At 47.8% G+C, this 20,040-nt stretch overlaps 1 pseudogene; it reads right to left on the reverse strand.

The window, feature by feature from the left end:
• Window positions 1–338: 338 nt before the first annotated feature.
• Window positions 339–1,003, reverse strand: LOC136465825 (protein FAR1-RELATED SEQUENCE 5-like; annotated as a pseudogene).
• Between the last annotated feature and the right edge of the window lie 19,037 nt (window positions 1,004–20,040).

A 20,040-nucleotide genomic window follows, 5' to 3' on the forward strand; every position in this document is an offset into this window, starting at 1 on the left:
TGCTTGACAGCATTTTGCATTATGTGATGAGTGCACAGCCCACGCCAAGCTTCTATGAATACCTCCTTAATAGCATTTCCCATTGCAGTGTCTTGATCAGTAAATATAGCTCTAGGTTGTTTCCCATTGTGTGCAGCTAGAAAAGCTTTAAATAGCCACGTAAAAGATGCACATGTTTCATCAAATAGAAGAGCAGCTCAAAAAATAACGGTCTCTCTATATTGATTGAATCCAACAAAAACACCAAAAGGCCTATATTCTTTGTTTGTGCCAAAAGTAGTGTCAAAAGTCACCACATCACCAAAGTGAGCATAATCAATTATCATCTTAGCATCAACCTAGAAAATATTAGTTATATGTTCTTCCACATCTAATTGTAGAGCATAGTGGAAAGAAGGGTTCTCAGAGATCTTGTCTTGAAAATACTTCAGCATGCTTCCTGCCTGACCATATGCCAACTCTCTTTGATGCCTCCCCTGTAAGTAATTTTTTTATCACGACAAGTGTAGCTGAGATTCATTGGTCCTCCAACTTGGCGACTAGCCAACTCATGTGCAGCTTTTGGCCTAATTCCTAAATCATCGGCAGCCTTAATTTCAAAAGCTTGCACTTCTGAAATCTTTCTTTGTGATAGCATCAAATGGAAGGTTTATGGCAAGTGAGCAGCATGATTGTGCACAACAATTAGATCAAGCACTTCATAATTCTCTGCAACTCAATTTAATGTAAGAGTCATACGAACCGGACAACCTATTCTTGGTTCTGCTCGAGGATTCTTTATGATGTGATCTCTCTTGTCTCATGCTCGAAAACCCTCCTTGGCACACACATATCTACATGAAGTTACCTTTCCATCAAATTTGCTTTCATTTGTGTACCTTTTTCTAATCTCAAATCCTGCATGACCTCCATAGTTTACCCAAAATGACCAAGCATCATCCAAGTTTCTAAATTTCTGACCAACTTGAGGTACCCAGTTAGGATTCACATTTTCTCTGTACATGGAAAAAATGCATTCTCATTGCTTGCATCTGAGTACAGACAATACAAGAATCATCCAAGTTTGGAATGTGAACATACTTTACTTGTTGGGTTGTGCTTGTGCCATTGAATCTTAACTAGATTTTGACCAGAACATCAGCACCAGCCTACAGCGAGCCAGCGATGAGAGAGGAGCCACGCCGACAGCATGAAGCGAACCAAAGTGGACGAAGGTGAAGCAGACGCACGAACACAGACGTAGCTGGGCACATAGCGTCATAGACGTGAGCAAAGCTAGGTCGGCGGCTGAGATGTGGCTAGAGCTAGGGTGGCGGTGGCGCAGACTCAAGAAAAAGCTCGGCAGGCGGCGGTGCGGGCGCGGGCGAATCTGGGCAGGTGGCAGTGGGCAAAGTAGAGCAGCAGATCGCGTGGACACAGGCATAGCTCAGCAGCAGACAATGCGGACGCGGACGTGGTTGGGGCAGCGACGGCACGCCAGTCCGTATCGCGCCAATTTTTCCCAGCGACCGCAGGAAGAAGTTAGGCGTAGGTTATTCCTTGAACCCGAGCTAGGCCTTATTTGGGCCACAAAACGCAAATGGGTTGTGATTTGGCAGGTAGAAATGTGCTCTTATATCAATCGTTGGATAGCAAATGAATGGCATCGGGCGGGGGGAAGTTACCCATGACTTATCTTCAGTAAGTTAGATAGTCCAAGCTGGCTACGCGGTGTAGCTCTGCTTCTCGGGTTGGTGCCGTGGACGTCTCCCTCGGCTCCAACAATAGCTCTAGTATCTCTGTCTACCACCCACTGTGTAGGCTCGGACGTGAGCGGCAGAATTGGTTTTCTAGGACAGAACCTTGTGTTCGCTTTAGCTTGTCTTCCCACGTAGACAATCTACGTGATGTGAGTTACCCGTTGCCGTGCTCGGTTTACAGTTCAGAAATTTACATTTGTGCATTCTGCTAGTACTGTGTTACTTGGGTGTGATTGCACTTGTGTGGGTAGATTAAATTGCTCGATGATACAAAGCGGTGTAGTGAGACAATGTGACAGTCAAGGGTTTTAGAGTGTTGATTATTTTCAGCATTGTCTTGTTACTTGCCTAGAATTTTTATCTCTACTGTTGAACTAATTAGCTGTTGATCAGTTAGTTAAACCTATGAGCATATAACCTTGTGTCACTTCTAATATTTCTGTACTGTTCTAAAAGTTCAGTAACTTGGTTATGTTGCTGTATTTCTAGGCATTTAATTTTTTATTTTAAAAATCCTATAATTTACTAAGGAGGACTGTTACGTTAGTCTAGGATCTGAGATCACCAACAAGCGTTGGAACCCTAAAACTTCAGCAACCTGCTGATTTGAGAGCAAATATAAATAAACAAATATGTTTATGTTATTAATTTGCATTCTTCATCTATATGCCATGTTTAATGTTGATATGAGCATGAATAGCTGTATTTATTCTACAAGCTTTGGAATACCTCCTGTGCATTTATATCACATTTTTATATGGTCTTTCTCTGAGTAATATGCTTGTTATATTCGGAATTAGATTATTTAATTTATTTAAATATGTTGGAAGCACGTCACTTATATCTGCAATATTACAGCAAGGTGATGGACCTACGCGTTCGACAAGTTATCAATCATCACGGTGGACGAGCTGAGCACCGTGCTGCCGTGCTGGGCTGCTGGCGCCTTCGGGGGTAAAGCACGACCGAGAGCTGGACGACTGCCACCGCATGATACGGCGTCTTCTAGTGGATTGTTTGTTTTGAAAATCAATTTATTTTAGATTAGATGATGTTTTTAAAATTTAGTGAAACAACTTGTCGGGTTCATAAATCGAGGTCCCTCATGGACCTACTTCATAGCAAAAGCTTGGCCCAGCAGACGACATTGCGAACGACGCGTAACTCCTTGGCTGGCCTAAATACCTAACGATAGGCTAGAAGGACAGCGCTCGCTTACAACCCCGGCCCGCCTCTCCGACCAGAAGGCCTGGCCGAGAAGGAACGACGCTCGCCTCTGACCCCGGCCCACCTCTCCGACCGAAGGCCTGGCCAAGAAGGAACAACGCCCGCCTCTCCGACCAGAAGGCCTGGCCAAGGAGGAACCATGCTCTCTTCCGACCCCGGCCCACCTCTCCGATTGGAAGGCCTGACCAAAGAGAACCGGTGCTCGCCTCCGATTCTGGCCCGCCTCTCTAACCGGAAGGCCTGGCCAAAGAGGAACCACGCTCGCTTCCGACTTTGGCCCACCTCTCTGACTAGAAGGCATGGCCAAGAAGGACCGGCGCTCGCCTCTGACTTTGACCCGCCTCTCCGACCGGAAGGCCTAGCCGAGAAGGGATGATGCTCTCCTCCGACTTCTACTCGCTTCTCTGACCGAGAGTACATCAAACCTCTGCTTACAGCTCTTCTCTGACCAGGAGGCTGGAGCCGACTAGGGAACGACCAACTGGGGACGCCCGCTCGGTGAAGACCCAGAAAACGGACAGAGCAAGTAAGGCAGGGTGCTCCAGTCAACCACAATATCAAGGACCGTACCCTACACACCTGTAGGATAGTACTGTCAGGTTATGTTAGAAGGATACTTTATCACCTTCTAGACATGTTAGAACGCCAACAGTGTTATGGGCGCTGACATTTATCCTACAGTAGGGTAGGCGCCGACATTGGCCATACCAGAAGATCATGATGGAGCCTACCACATGCATCCAGACATCAACAGTGTTGTGGTCACCAACAAACCGCCTTGTACCCGATGGCATGGGCAATAAGACTAGGTAGCACGCACACTCTCTTTCTCTCACTCACACTCTCTTATAAAGCCGTCCCCTTCATCTATAAAAGGGGATGCACTCTCTCCAAAAGAACGACGATCGATCCGAAGGACGATCGATTCGATCTATTCGAACACCCAACGAACGATTACAACAAACAATAGACATTCGAACACTTAGCGCACGTCGAAGCTCTCGTCACTTTCGGCCCTTCGGTCCGAAGTCCAATCGGATCTCTAATACCCCCATCTTACTCCTTCTTGTTTGTAACCCCACAGCAAACTTCGAGCATCTGTGCTCAGGAATAAAGTCACCGACCGACTCAAACTGGACATAGGGTGTGTTGCCTAAACCAGTATAAACCCTGTGTCATTGAGTGCTAGGCCACATCCGATCACAACATATGGCAAAACTACAAATATTTATGTGCTGGTCACTTTTCGCACCGACAGTTGGTGCTGTCCGTGGGGAGGTCACCGTACATTCACGCTTTTGGTCATTAGATGACCCACCTATCTACCATCTTCGGCATGGTGGGCTCAAACGAAATGACTCGCTTCGGCTCACTGGAGTTCCCCGCACTCCCACCTATTCAGATGTGGGGTCCTCCCATCTTCGAGCCATCTTAGGCCTTCCTCTTCGGAAGCTTGGACTTCATCGCCGACCAGCTCAGCGTGCTTCGCCTTTGTAAGGAGGCACCTGTCCTGGCACCCATCAGAGGAGGAGCATCCCCCATCGGCTCTAGAACACCCAGCGACTTCAACGACGAGGCGCCTATGCTTCGCTCTGAGCCTACGCTAGGCTTAGACCCCAATGTGAGTAACGTACATATTGTTCTTTACTCGCTTTTTTATATTTTCCATTGACTCTCCGGAGGGACCCTGTCATCCCTATCATGACTGCCATATGACCGGTTCCCCTATGGCCTCACGTCCCCTACGAACATGTACACATGGGGGCACCGGAAGATGATGGCACCGCCACCTCTCACATCTGAATTTGTGGGGATGGCGAGCTATGCTCCTGCCTCTTTCCACGACCTCATGGATGATGATGTCGAGAGCGACGGCTTCAGCATCAGTGATGTCATGGCACCTAGCCACCCTCTATCATGGGAGTGCGCTATGGCGGATGCCCTGGGACAGCCACCGGTGGTAGTGGATTCTCTACAGACTCACACCCCTCTAAACCCTCGCGCACCTATGCCGGTGTGCTTAGCACACCACGTTGCGCCCCATGCGCGTAACCCGGCAAGTGGCGCCTAGGGCCATGCCCGCTAGGTTCAGCGTAACATCATCGATGGGGGGAATGATCCCCCATAGTTCACTCGGGCTGGTCAGAACATTGCCGCGGTGATAATGCTTCTGCGTGGCATTCCCGAGCCTATCGACCCACAGGAGTAGGTGGTCCACCGGAACCTCCGATCGCTGGTGGAGACCACCACTGTTCAATAGGTGAAGAGCTTTGTGTTGTGACACTGACTTGCGGCCTCTCTCCCCACCAGGGGAGTGGGGACGCACCAGGTGAATCGCTCCATCCACTCACCACTACAATCGCTGGGCACGGAACAGGAGGCCACAGCGGCACCATGGCCCGACCCGGCGCCCACTCCACACTGACCCCCTATGTGCGAGTGGCTCGGGCTAAACCGAGACACTCGCAGCATCATCAGCAACCGGCGTTGGGCCTAGCATGATGATGATGTCCATCTAGTGGCGGTGAGAGCAGGCGACATGGGCCCTGGCCGGACCATCGAGGGGAGCGGTGAAAAATGCCCCAGGCATGGTCACCGACCCAATGATCGGAGTCCCAGCCTAGATGGCCTAGGACCATAGGCCTTTGGCCAGCGCATCCAGATAGCGTTGTTCCCACAGCGCTTCCGACCGCCTACCAACATCGCCGAGTATACCGGGGAGACAAATCCCGGTATATGGCTCGAAGACTTCTTGCTCGCGTGCCGAGCCGGAGGAGTGGATGATGACCACTTCATCATTCAATACCTCCCCATCTGTATGGGGGAACATGTTAGAGCATGGCTTGAATTCCTCCTGCATGACAGCATCCACGACTAGGCAAACCTCAAGATGATCTTCGTCAGGAATTTCCAAAGGACGTATGTCCGCCCTAGGAACTCCTGGGACCTCAAGAGCTACCAATAGGAGCGCAACGAGTCCTTGTGGGATTATATCCATAGGTTCTCAAAGCGATGCAACTCCCTTCCTAATGTTGTTGACACGAACATCATTAGCGCATTCCTCTCTGGGACAACCTACGAGTCCTGAATCCACAAACTTGGCTGCCTAAAGCCCCGTACCACCCGCGACCTGCTCGATGTTGCCACAAACCACGCCTCCGATGAGAAGGTGGCCAGAGTGGTCTTCAATGGAGGCTAGGACAAGGGCAAGGCCAAGCGCCAGGACTAAGATGAGGGCCCCTCCACGTAGAGGGGCAAAAAGAACAAGGATCGACACCGACCAGCCTACTCCGCGTTGGTTGCCGTAGTTGATCGCACGGGCAAGCAACCCCAATAGGGCCAACCTAACCACTTCAACAAGCTCATGGATAGCCCATGCACCAACCACTCCTACCCCGTTAAACACCTCTATAAGGACTGCGAGCTTCCTACGATAGGTCGGTGGGGCAAAAGAAGGAAAAGGCAAGGAGGCAGCAGCCAAGAAAGGAGGCGTAGCGGGCAAGGATGAAGACGGCTTTCCTGACCCCAAGGAATGCATCATGATCTTCAGGGGAGCCGATGCCATCTACTCCAAGCGCCAACAGAAAGTGCGCTATAGAGAGGCATGCGTCACCAAAATGGCTGTCCCCTCCTTCCTTCATTGGTCAGAATCTACAATCACTTTTGATCAGAGAGACCATCCATCCCACGTCGCCAGACCGGGTCGCTACCCGCTCATCGTTGACCCCATTGTCCACAAGAAGTGCCTCACCAAGGTGCTGATGGACAGAGGCAGCTTCCTCAACATTCTCTACATCGACACCCTCCACGCCATGTGCATCCCCTGGTCGGAGCTTCGCCCGGTGAGCTCTCCCTTCCATGGCATGATCCTGGGAGTGCAGTCATACCCACTCGGGTAGATCGACCTACCCGTCACATTTGGCGACCGAGCCAACTTCCACTCAGAGGTATTACCTTCGAGGTGGTGGACTTCCTAGGGTCTTACCACGCCATCTTGTGGTGACCATGCTACGCCAAGTTCATGGCGGTCCCCAACTACACCTACCTAAAGTTGAAGATGCCAGGACCAAACGACGTCATCACAGTGGGTAGCACCTTTTCGCACGCCTACACGTGTGACCATGAGCAATACGAGCTTGCTATTGTCGTCATCAACTCTTCCAAGCTCTCGCGTCTCGGGGAGTTGTCGACCCTAACAATCCCAAACTACAACAAGCCAACCACCTCGACTACCTTCTGCCCACTTGAGGAAACTAAGGCGGTGGGGATCGACCCCACTAACTCTACCAAGATGGTGCGGATCAGGTCCCAGCTCCCGCCCAAATAGGAATGTGAGCTTGCCGACTTTCTACGCGCCAATCATGATGTCTTCGCATGGAAACCTTTCGACATGCCAAGCATACCACGGGAGGTCGTTGAGCACGCACTACACCTTGTCCCGGGCTTGAAGCCTACCAACCAACGCCTGCGTCACTTTGACGATGAGAGGCGTAGGGCCATAGGTGAGGAGGTCACCAAACTCTAGGCATCCGGATTCATCAAAGAGGTATACCACTCCGACTGTCTTGCTAATCCTATTCTTGTTAAAAAGAAGACTAAGAAATGGAGAATGTGCACTGATTATACTAGCCTCAATAAGGCATGTCTAAAGGACTATTTTCCTTTACCATGCATAGACCAGATAGTCGACTCCACCTCATGATGCGTGTAACACCCTAGGTGTTGCCTTCCACATTTGCACTTGCATTTCATGGACATGAGCATCATTCATTCATTCACAAGCTTATATCACATGAAACATGTCTTTGAAACATTGCAACATATCGTTATGTTTCTTGTGTGTTGTTTCCTTTATGAAATGTAAAGTGTGCAACACTTAAGTGCAACATGTGCCACTAACTTAGTGAAACAAAGTTAGTTATTACTATGCAATAAGATTAGGAAACAAGTGAAACATGACTATGAAATAGTTGTAACATTTCATGTGTTTTTCATTGTTTCAGTACATACCTTGCTTGACTCTTGTATGACCAATGTATGGTGTGGCTAAAAACTCTTGTAAGGGACTTAGTTACACATAGAATGTCTTTTGGAACATTGTTCATGTTGGTCACTTTGACTAATTAGGTTCCCAAGTCATGGTTTGACCAAATTTGACCCCTGAACCCTTTGGTTTGACTATTTAAAAAGTGTAGCTTAGGATGTTTGCATGTCTGAGCAACCTAAAACAAAGTTGTAGTAAATTTTATAAGGAACAAACTTTGTTTAGAAGCCAAGTCATGAAAATGTGCACAACATGTTCAAAAAGGACCCACAAGTCAGATTTGAAGGTGGAGTCAACACTTGAAAAATTTGATAAGTCTTAACTGCCATTTCAGTTTGATTGAGCCCACTTTGGATTGATACAACTCTTGATCCATGGAGATCTAGCTGTTGATTTCTAAATCAAAGTTGAAGCCCTACTATAGCTCTACAACTTTCATGTTCATTGTTTCCTCTAACTCGTCACGGTTCAGGAGCTAATCGGTGTTAAAATTGCCCTGTCAGTCGACACCTTTGAGCTCTGAAACAAAAAGTTCAGACATCTACAGTGTTCATCAATTCAGAAATCAGCCGCCGCGTGGGTGACGCACGTCGCCGGTCGCCTGACCACGTAGGCCACGCGCTGTGGCTGGCCTGACGCCGCTGCCGGTGTCCTCCACTTGAAGCCGCGCGCCTGCCTGACCTGCTCGCCATCCCATTTTTCACTTCTTCTGCTCGCCAGAAGCGCCGAAGTGGAGCCACCGCACACCATTGTTTCACCGAGCAGCTCCCCCGACGCATAGAGCGCTCGCCATCGCCTTCTACCTCGCTCCAGCTAGCCGAAAGCTTCGCATTGCTTAGCTCCATCATCTCCACCGACTTGTAGCATCAAATCGACCTTAGGTGAGGTCCCTTGGCCTGTTTCCAACACCGTAGCCATGGCCGGACCTCGCCGGTGTTGCGATTCATCGTGGCCAGAGCATCACCACACCACTCCTTCTTCCCTCGCCTTCGTTCCATCTTCCCTAGCACACGTAGTTGCTCTAGCGTTGATGTTACCAGTGAAGCCAGTTCGGCCAAGCAGGAACACGGCCGCGCACCGTCGCGCCATGGTCGCCACCGGTGACCTCCCGTGGCCACGCTCGAGCACTTCACCTCAGCCTATAGCGGTAGCATAGATAGGTCCGCCGTGATCCTAGGAGGCCTACGAGCACCTTAATAGGGCATTGGGCGCCGTACTTCACCAGAGCTCCGCCATGCGCCATGGCCGAGCCGCCGTGCGCCATGGCCGACATACCTAGGGTTCAATAGAGGTTGCGGGTAGGACATGGCTAGATGCGGTTCGTCGAGGCGAGCACGCCGGTGTCGTCGCTTTTGCCAGAGGAGCCGTCGTCGGCAAGCTTCACCGTGTGCTGCGCCGTCGTCGTGCCTCCTCTGTTTTCGTCTCGCTGACGGGTGGGGTCGGTGGACACCGGGACCCACACGGCAGTGGCTGTGCATTCATAGGGCTAGTTCAAAAATGCAGTTTTGAATGATGATTTGTGATTTTTGTAACTCCAAATTGGTAGATCCAAATTGAGTACTTCCAATTTTGTTAGACTCACAGTTAGGTCTAGTATGTAAGAAAAATATGTCTTGAGCACTTTATATAGAGATTTTGGATGGATTAAATAGGAACTTGAAAAGTGTTTTTGAATGCATGCAAACTTGTTTAAATCATATCTTGAGTTGCTGTGATCCAAAAACTGTGAAATTTTGTGGGTAAGCTAGTATTGCTTAGTAGAAGCTCTGGTTAAAATTTGAGAGTCATTGCATGTGTAGTTTTTGAGTTATAGATTGTCCTTTTATCATTGGTAGATACTTGTGTGAATTTTTGTAAATTATCTATGAATCCTATGGCCATGAAACTTGGTAGGTAGTATCTTGGTACCTTATAGATGCTAGGAAAAATATGAAATCTGTTGCTTGACACTTTTCACTAAGGTTTCCTAATTATGCCATTTTGAGCCATTCTGCCTTACCATTTTTGTGTAGGCTGTTGTACTTACTAAAATGGTGTGAAATTTTTATGGTAATCTACTTAGGGCATGTAGTGTCTACTGTAATTTTTGTAGATTTAATGGTGTAGCTTTCATATATGTTTACTATTTCCTCTAATTAATTAAATAAATTAAGAAAGGTATTAGAGGAAATGTTTTGGGAATGAACACCCTACTTTCTGGTGTTCTTGTGATATGTGTGACATGTGAGTAGATTTAGTTTTGTCCAATTATATGTTTACATCATGAGTTACTAATTATTTCGTTTGCAATATGTCCCTCTGGAAAGATCTGGGGACTTTAGAAAGCTCCCTAGGATATTTTGGTTTTCTGTGATTGTAATGAATACAAGAGTTGTAGATAATTTATGTATCTAGCTCCTGTCAAAATTTGAGGGCATTTGGCCTAGTAGTTTAGAAACTACAGCTGTTTAAAGTTAGGTTCCAGTTTTTGCTTATTCTCTGCCTTGTGAGGATAGAGTTCTGTTGATTGATGAATTCGACCTGGTAAAGGTGTGAATCATGCTTTGAGGTGTGAAAATGTATTGTAGACAATTTTATAAGCTTTCCAGATTGTCTTGTTGCATATCAATTGGATTTATAAATCTCCAGTTAGGGCTAGTTTACTGTACCGCTACATAGTCTCCAATTGGTTGAAATACAAATGCTTGAGTGTATGCTTGTGCAATGTTCTCGTTGATTGTTTAGGGGTTAGCCTAACTTGAGAATATGCTTAGGTGCAGGTGCTAGGTCATTAATGGAAGATGAGCAATTATACATTAGGTTGTATAAACGTGGTAAGTGAAAGTGATTTGAATAGGGCTTAAGTTGGAATATGCAAACTACAGCGAACATGTGCATTCCCCGAGCATCCCTGACATTCGTTCATGTGCATCCATGATATTTATCCTACGCATTCATGCAATAGGTGTGCCAGAGGGAGTGATGTTGCTGGAGTTCGAGGGAGCCAACCAGGAGGAGGAGCCCGAGGTGTAGGAAGCCGACGAAGCAGTCGCCGCGGAGGAATTGCCCGAGTGCCTTGACCACCAACCTTCCTCGTTCCTGAAAGGCAAGCCCCAGAGCATATTAAGCCTCCCATGTTTTTACAAATACATTGAGTATCTTTTATTGTTGATGATGCATTAAGTATAGGAATTGGTTGGAACCAATTGATGCATTATATATCCTTCCTTGTCCAGATATCGCACTGGAATCCTATTTAAGTTCAGGATGGGTTAAATGCTTAGCCATGCTTAGTGCGGTAGAAGTCAGGTGATTTCCTATCACCTGCGAGCTTTAGGATGAGGTGGATCACGGTTGGCTATATTTGCTATCATGGAAAAGAACCATGTGAATAATGAATTAAGATCGGACGGGGTCTTGTGTAGGTTTGAACATAGTGACTCTGTCTGAGTCGTTTAAGGACCGATACGCTGTACGTCCTCATGTCATGTTGAACGCAGCCTAACACTTAGCTAGCCGGATAAGTCGTTCCGACCGCGAAGCCTAGTAGCTCAACTCAGGTCGAGGACGCGAGCAGTGGCGACATTCTGGAGGCAGTAAGGATGTGCGGAGAGCCATTGGCATAAGTCCAAGGCGGGTTAGAGTCCCGAACAACCTTGGCAGAGTGGTTCTCTGAGAATGCCGATCTGTTCGAACTCGTGACTCCTAAATCGTACCAAAGGTGACTTGTTTGTGACCCTGATGGGGGAAGCAGGGTTTGTGTTTAGGAATACCTCTCCAGCTGGATAGGAATCGATTCGAATCGCCGTCTCTCCCGGATAGTGAGAACTTGATTGAGCAGCGGCAACGTAGATTCAATTAATTTAACGATATGGTTAAATGGATGATGATAAGGTTGCCACAATGAATACCTAATATGGTTATTAATGTTTGCACCCTAATAAAATGATTGCTTAGTACAGGTGCTAATATAGATGATAGGTTAATGGCTAAAAAGTCACTGCTAGTTCAGGTTAAGAGTTGATCATTATTACTTATGCTTTTCTGCAAAGAGAAAGTGTCAGCCAGCTCCACTACATTAAGCTATGCATAATCCTTGGTGTCATTTGTTTGGTTTTCGACGGATAAGTCTAGCTGAGTACATTCCCGTACTCAGGGTTTATTCCCTCTTGTTGCAGATGACCTCCTATATCAGGGATTCTACAAGTATTGTCTCCACCCGGCGGGTGATGAGGACTAGATCATGGGCATGATCTCCTTTCTCTTATCTGAATGCTTTTGTGGGCCGTGATCAGCAAACCAGTATGTGTATTTGAACTCGGTGTGTGAGTTAAACTATTTGCTTCCGCATGTTTTACAAGACTTGTTTTGTAATAACAATGACTCTATGATGATGTAATCTATTTGCGAACATCTGAGAAATGTTGTAACGTACGACATGTTATGTTGGATTACTGTGATCTTGGTTGTATGCAAGTTGGTTTGAAATCCTTCGAGATTTCGGTTGACTACCGGGTTTATATGGGCTCAAGTTCGAGAATTTGATCGTTTCGGCGATTGTTTTTGTACTTGTGCTCTTATAAATTGGTCGGTTCCATGACAATGCGAAATCCTCTCCTTTCTAGAGGCCTATTCAGGCTATCACCAGTTCGTGATGAAAGATGCCTACCAGCTCACGACTTCGTTCATCACCCCGTATGGTTCATACTGTTACGTAACCATGCCTTTCGGTCTGAAGAACGCTGGCGCCATCTATCAATGGTGCATGCAGTAATGCTTCACCGATCAAATCAACCCGCTCTATCAGCCTGACCAAGTCGAGCGGCCAAAACCAACATTTGTTGTCTATGTTGATGACATAGTAGTCAAAATGGCTCAAGCTTGCGACCTGATCGCAAACTTGGCCACGACATTCACGAATCTCCGAAGGTATTGAATCCTAAAAAATGTGTTTTTGGGGTTCTGAAGGGGAAGCTACTTGGATACATCATGTCCGAACACGGCATCGAGGCCAACCTAGAAAAAATCATAGCCATCTCCAACATGGGCCCTATACGCAACATCAAGGGCGTATAGAAGCTCACCGGCTGTTTGGCCGCCCTAAGCCGATTCATCTCCTGGCTCGACGAATAGGGGATGCCTCTCTACAAGCTTCTCAAAAAGACAGATGTTTTTGTCTAGACTGAGGAAGCACAGTAGGCTTTGGAGAGCCTCAAAGCATCACTAATATCGGCCCCCATCCTTGTTGCTCTAGAACAGTGAGAACCCCTCCTCCTCTATGTCGTGGCAATCAACCACGTGGTGAGCGCCATCCTAGTCGTTGAAAGGGAGGAGCCGGGACACCACCTTAAGGTCCAATGACCCATATACTTCATTAGAGAGGTACTCACCAACCCCAAGGTCTGGTACCCTTAGGTGCAAAAATTCCTATACGCCATGCTAATGGCGACCCGTAAGCTCCTGCACAACTTCACCGACCATGAAGTCTCGATCATCACTTCATACCCTCTCGGAGACATCATCCGCAACCACGATGCCATGGGATGAATCTCCAAGTGGGCACTCAAGCTAATGGGCCATGACATCATGTACATCCCCCATACCGCTATTAAGTCTCAGACTCTCATGGACTTTGTCGCCGAATGGACGAAGATCTAGCTCCTGACCCCAGACGTCACCCACGAGTACTGGATGATGTACTTTGATGGGTTCGTAATGGCACCCAGCTTGGGGGCTGGAGTGGCTCTCATCTCCCTAGATGGGAGTAGGCTCCACTACATAATCTGCCTCCACTTTTTGACCTCAAACAATGCCGTGAAATACGAGGTCCTCATCAACGGACTAACCATCACCATCGAGCCCAGCGCTACGTAGCTCTACGTCCACGGTGACTTGGAGGTGGTCGTTGACCAAGTCATGAAGGAGTCCTCTTGCAAAAGCTCCCTCATGGAAGCATACTACCAGGAGGTGTGCAAACTCGAGGACAAGTTCCAGAGGATCAAACTACTCCATGTCCCCCAAAAGGACAACGATGCCGCCGATTTTCTCGCAAAATTGGCTGCCAGGCGGGTTCCGTCTCCGAACGAGGTCTTCATCAACGACCTTCACAAACCATCTATACACATCCTAGAAGGTCCAATCCAGACACACCCTAACATCGACCTATTGCTCGGGGGCTCTGACCCTAGTGCCTCCACGATGATGTCGCCCGCCAATGTCGCCGTAGCGGTACTCGATCAAGCCGACTGGCGAGCACCGCTACTCGCCTACCTCCTCAAGGAGGTTCTCCTACCCAAAAGGACTGAAGCACAATGGATCGCTCGACATGCTAAGACATTCATGGCGATCGGTAATGAACTCTACAAACGAAGTCCATCGAGAGTACTCACGAAGTGCGTCCTTGGCGACCAAGGCAAGCAGCTCCTCCTCGAGGTCCATGCCGAAATCTACGGACATCACGCTACCCTAAGGTCGCTGGTTGGAAAAGCCTTTCACCAAGGTTTTTACTAGCCCACCATGCTACGAGATGCAGAGGAGGCCATCCACAAGTGTGAGGGATGCTAGTTCTACGCTCAGCAAATTCACTTGCCGGCACAGGAGCCTCAAACCATCTCCATCACTTAGCTATTCATGGTCTAGGGCCTCGACATGGTAGGACCCCTCAAAAAGGGCCCAGGCAGCTTCACTGACCTACTTGTAGCGGTCGACAAATTCACCAAGTGGAAAGAGGTCAAGCCCATCACCAACATCCGCTTGGAAGAGGCAGTCAAATTCTTCCTCGACATCATCTACCGGTTCGGTGTTCCTAACTGTATCATCACTGACCATAGAACTAACTTCACCGAGAAGAAGTTCCATACTTCAGTGATGGATATGGCCTCAGGATTGACTAGGCCTCGGTCGGACATTCGCGTACTAACAGGCAGGTCGAGCGAGCCAATGCTATGGTCCTCCAAGGACTCAAGCCACGCATCTTTAACCGACTCAATAAGTACATTGAGCAATGGGTTGTAGAGGTCCTAGCGATCCTCTAGAGCCTGAGAACGACCCTAAACCTATCCACAGGGTTCACACCCTTCCTTTGGGCCTACGGAGCTAAAGCAGTGCTGCCCTCTGACCTCAACCACAGTGCCCCGGGAGTGAAGGCCTTCGATCATGACCGAGCCACAGAGGCTTAGCAAGACGTAGTCGACTTGCTCGAGGAGGCCCATGAGACAACTGTCATCCGCTCTGCTCGCTACCAGCAGACTCTCCATAGGTACCATGAGAGGAAAATTAGAGGAAGGATCCTCGAGGTCAGAGACCTCGTGCTTCGAAGGGCTCAATCAACCAAAGAGAAACACAAACTCTCTCCACCTTGGGAAGGACCCTATACGGTGACCGAATTGATCCGACCGGGCGCCTACCGACTGAAGGACGACAATGGTGATATTCTCACCAACACTTGGAACATTGAATAGTTATGTCGTTTCTTCCCCTAAAAATTTGGTCTTACTGCTTTCTTTCATTCAACATTTGCTCCTACAAAGCACCCCGGCCCGAACACTTTTGGCCCAAGTCGCTCGGGGGCTCCACGAGGGTGCGATACCACCTCTCTTTTTTACTATCATATGGTAAATATTTTTTTACCCGAACAAAAGGGTAGTCCATTCGTTTAATTACCTTACGTAACTTTGCTTTAAACATTCCAACTGATTGCACCCTGCCATGACCTACGGTTATGAGTAGCTGAGCCTCGCGGGCCATGCCTGGGTTCTTAAGGTTGCAACCTATGGTTCAAATAGGCAGGTGCGAAAAAGAAAGAATAAGAAACAAAGCTATGCTAGGGTAAAAATAATGAACGGATGGGACAAGTTTCCTCGAACGAAGTGATTCATCACAAAACAAAAATTGATGTATTCATCAATACAAACTGTTCACATGGGGGCTTCCCCATGAACTTATCCTTTACATATGCTAAGTACTTCTAGTCTAATTTTTACTATGGCCGCACAGCGGCATCGGCTGACGGCGCGACCGGCGAAGATAAAGGTTGCTCACCCTCCGATGGGGCGACGTTTTGGTTCGGTCGGAGGCAGGATGATGTTCGCTTCTGACCCAGGCTCCACTCCATCCACCAGTTGGGCGACGTCCTCCTGGCTTGCACCTTCAGCCGCGCTCACATGGCAAGCCTCCATCACCCATTGCGTGGAGACTTGCTCTGCCACCAACTATGCGTGTGGCAGCAAGCTCTCCCTAAGCGCATGGATGACATCCGGGCTCTAGCCATCGGCATACCCACTGTAGATGGCGGCAAAGTCCAGGTCCGGGTGGTCCATCGCCACCGAAGTTAGCACCCTCGACGTCCTGTAGAATATCTTGTCGAAAATGAGGGCCTAAACCTCATCCGGGACCTCTGCCAGTTGGATGGTGGGCGTGATGGTGCTCGGCGCCGACCCGAACACCTCCGTGATGATGACCTAGGTGACAATGCGGATCTGGTCGAGCTCCCCCTTGAGAGCATGTCGCTCTTCAAGGGACTTGGCCAGTGCCTTCGCATTCCAACCAATCGTCACCTTAGCCGTCTCTAGGTCCTGCTCTAGTGACCCAACCCTTCCGCCTAACTCTAGAAGAAGGACGATGGGCCAAAAGCTACCTCTTTTGTGCGCGAGCTCCTCAGCCACGCTCCGGTCACCAGCCATGCCGTGCGCCTAGGCTCGCACTCGCCTCGCGCCGAGCTCCGCACCGCCTTGCCTTCACACCTTACCGTCGGTGCCATGGACCCGCGTCCTGTAGCGCCTCTGTGGCCGCCGCCGTTGTCCCACGGCCGTCCGTGTGTGCTCATGGCGGGTGCTCCTCGGGTCCCACCCGGCCACACGGTTTCCGTCCTCAGGTGCGGTCGGAGCCGATGTCACTACCCCGCGCCGCCTCGCTTCACCTCCACCGCCGGTGAGCCATCAATTGGTTGGCGGATCGCTTCCCTATCGTGCTCTATTTTGGAAGTTGAGGTGAGGACGTAAATATGTTAATACAAGGTTTCCCGAGGGTCTTGATGTAAAGACTGTGACTTGAATGAATAGTAGAACAGTAGCATATTAAATAGAGAGAAACTTGGGGATGTTTTTGCAAATTCATCAGCAAATCTTGGGCTTGCCCAGTTTGGCTAACTGGTTGGGCCACCGACCTCCTCTGTGGGCCATCTAGTTGGCCTGCTCTTGCGCCACTGGGCCACGCGCGCCCCTCCTAGGCCGCTGGCCACGTGCCGCGCCTGGGCCGTCCGCGTCGTGCCCTGCCTGGGCCGGCCTGTGGTCGCCCGCCTGGGCTGCTTTGGCCGAGTGGGATGGCTAGTGGACCGCTCGCACGCCCGCCTGGGCCACGCTGTGTGTTGGGCCACGCATGCCACGCCCCGACCTGGTGCCGCACGTGTTGGGCCGCGCCTGCCGCACTTGGGCCGCTGGACCGATATGATGGCCGTTGGCCCTTAAGTCTTAGGAAGCCTTTGCTAATTTAGTTGCAGAAGTAAACTTGTAAAATCAATATAAATTTGTATAGTTGTCCAAAAATTATGAAACCAATTTTGTTAGTCTCCTAAAATCATGATCTACCTGTTAGTATATTTTGTTCACATAGTTTGATAATATTCTTGGGATCTATATAATTAATTTAGGGTACTTAATATTGTAAAAAGATAACTTATAGGAACTGTTGTGATAAATTGGTAATAGTGTTGGATCTAAAATTCCTACAGTAGGCTCCTAGCAATATTAGGTACTCGCTGTAATTTTTGTAGCGCCAGGATAATTAGTTTACTAAATAAATAATGATGTCTTATTTCGAATTATGATTAAATCGATAGAATAAAATAAAAAAACACATTGGTTTATATAACTAAAATTATTGTTGGGAAATAACGCCTTATCCGACAACGTGTATATGTAGCCTAAGTACGGTCGTAGTTAGAACTAGCCCGTTAACTTGAGAGGCGTAGATCGTATTTTATGAATCCTGATTTCAGTCGATTAATTACGTCTTTACATTGCATCACATTGCATATCATATAGGTACGATGATGGAGCAATGGATCAATTGAAGGATGATTGAGAATCCAAAGATGGTGTAATGGTATTCTCTCCAGGAGATGATGCAATGGGCTTCTATCTAGTTGATGGTGGGTGATCTAAAGATGCAAATACTAACTTTTGGTTATATCTTACCCAGGCAAGCCTCGGTGCATAACCCCTACTTTTCTACAGTTTAAATTATATTTGTGCGTTAAGTTTTAAGGAGTTGAATGAAACCCACTTGCATATATATATCTTTATCCTATGAGTCTTAATAGTATGATAGGATCGTGTAGATTGCTATGCTATAGGACTCCGGTAGAAGTCGAGTGATTGCCTGTCACTCGCGAGAGATAGGAAATATATTATTGGATTATTATCACCTAGAAAATATAAATGGTGAAAAGGAAAAATAGTGACCGAGTAGGGATATGGTTTGGGTATTGGAGGGTGTAAGAAGTTGTGTCGCCATGGACGCGGGGCATGGCTTGGTTACACTACTTTCCCTGTCTGGTCGGTTAAGGACCGGTCATTACATAAGCCATCGAGGCAAGTCACAGACTTATTATCCTGAGCACATACTTGGGTATGGGCGCTTGGAAGACTTGTTGCTCTCTTGTCGTGGATCCGGCTCTTTCCGGACCGATTGTTAGGGTTTTATTTTGGTGGAGGAGGTCCTTGCACCGCACTGAGTCTGGGACTCAGGGGCGGGGGCTTAGAGTCCTAGTTTGGATGGGGACCTGGACACCCGGGACAGGAGAGTGATGGGTTGGTCCTGCTTGTGCCTTGGGTACAAGCGGGGCGTGTGTTTTCGGGGTACCCAGCTAGGGGCATTGATTCGTGAATCGCCGGGTAATCCGATACGGCTTGTTTCATGTCTAGCACCGTAGTAACAACTAAAAGATGAAAGTTGGAATGGAAAAAGGAAATCCAATTGCTTACCACCTGCTTGAAAGTAGTACATGTGCTTACATAGAATGGTTAGTTAATGAACCAATGCGGCTATTAATAAAAATCAAATATAAGGACGCACGTTTAGTAATGCTTCCTGCAAATGCAATAAACCCACAAGCCAGATAGCCTTGCATATCCTTAGAGTCTTTTCTTTCCTCCTGTCGGGTAAGTCTTGCTGAGTTCAATTGAGTACTCAGGGTTTTATTCCCCCTGTTGCAGGTGACAGGTGGATGCTAGAGCTGACCCTTGTGTGTGGATACCTCCTGGTGGGCTCAGTGAGGATTCCTTTACGCTGCGATCGTAGTTGTTATTTATAACTCTCACCAAATGCTTTTATAAGGAAAGTTTCATAATCTGTTGTTATAGTTTATATAACAATACTTCATCATGTTATGATTAGATATTTATTTCCGCTGTAATTCTGATCACACGTTTATATTCCACTGTTCAATTAAGTTGCTCATAACTCTGATAATATGATTACATTCTGCTGTTATAATAAATAATGTTATATTCTGATGTTGTATTAAAAGTGATGTAAGAAATGGTTAAGAATGATGTAAGCTGTATTCTCTCATTAGTGATCCTGATGGCGAAAATGTGGATTTTTGGGTTCTCCCCTGGGGTGTGCCCGATGGAATCGAGTAATTTAGTGTTCTCCTTTGGGTGCTTAGGGTCTAATGGAAGACAAGCACTCCTGGGCGGCATTAGATTAGGTGGTTCTGCCACAATCAACCTCCCGGGTTTGAAGACCCTAGATATCCTAATCAAATTTATAGGTTGTCCAAGACGCTATATGGGCTTAAGCAAGCCCTAAGAGCTTGGTATGAATGCCTTTGGGATTTCCTCATTGAGAAGGGCTTTACCATTGGGAAGCTCGACACCACATTATTCACTAAGAAGCTTGATAGAAAGATCTTCATTTGTCAAGTATATGTTGATGATATCATATTTGGCTCATCAAATGAAGATTATTGCAAAGAGTTTGGTGAATTGATGTCAAAGGAGTTTGAGATGTTGATGATTGGAGAGCTTCCATTGTTTCTTGGTTTTCAAA

Source organism: Miscanthus floridulus, chromosome 7, assembly GCF_019320115.1.
Source record: "Miscanthus floridulus cultivar M001 chromosome 7, ASM1932011v1, whole genome shotgun sequence".
NCBI lineage: Eukaryota > Viridiplantae > Streptophyta > Magnoliopsida > Poales > Poaceae > Miscanthus > Miscanthus floridulus.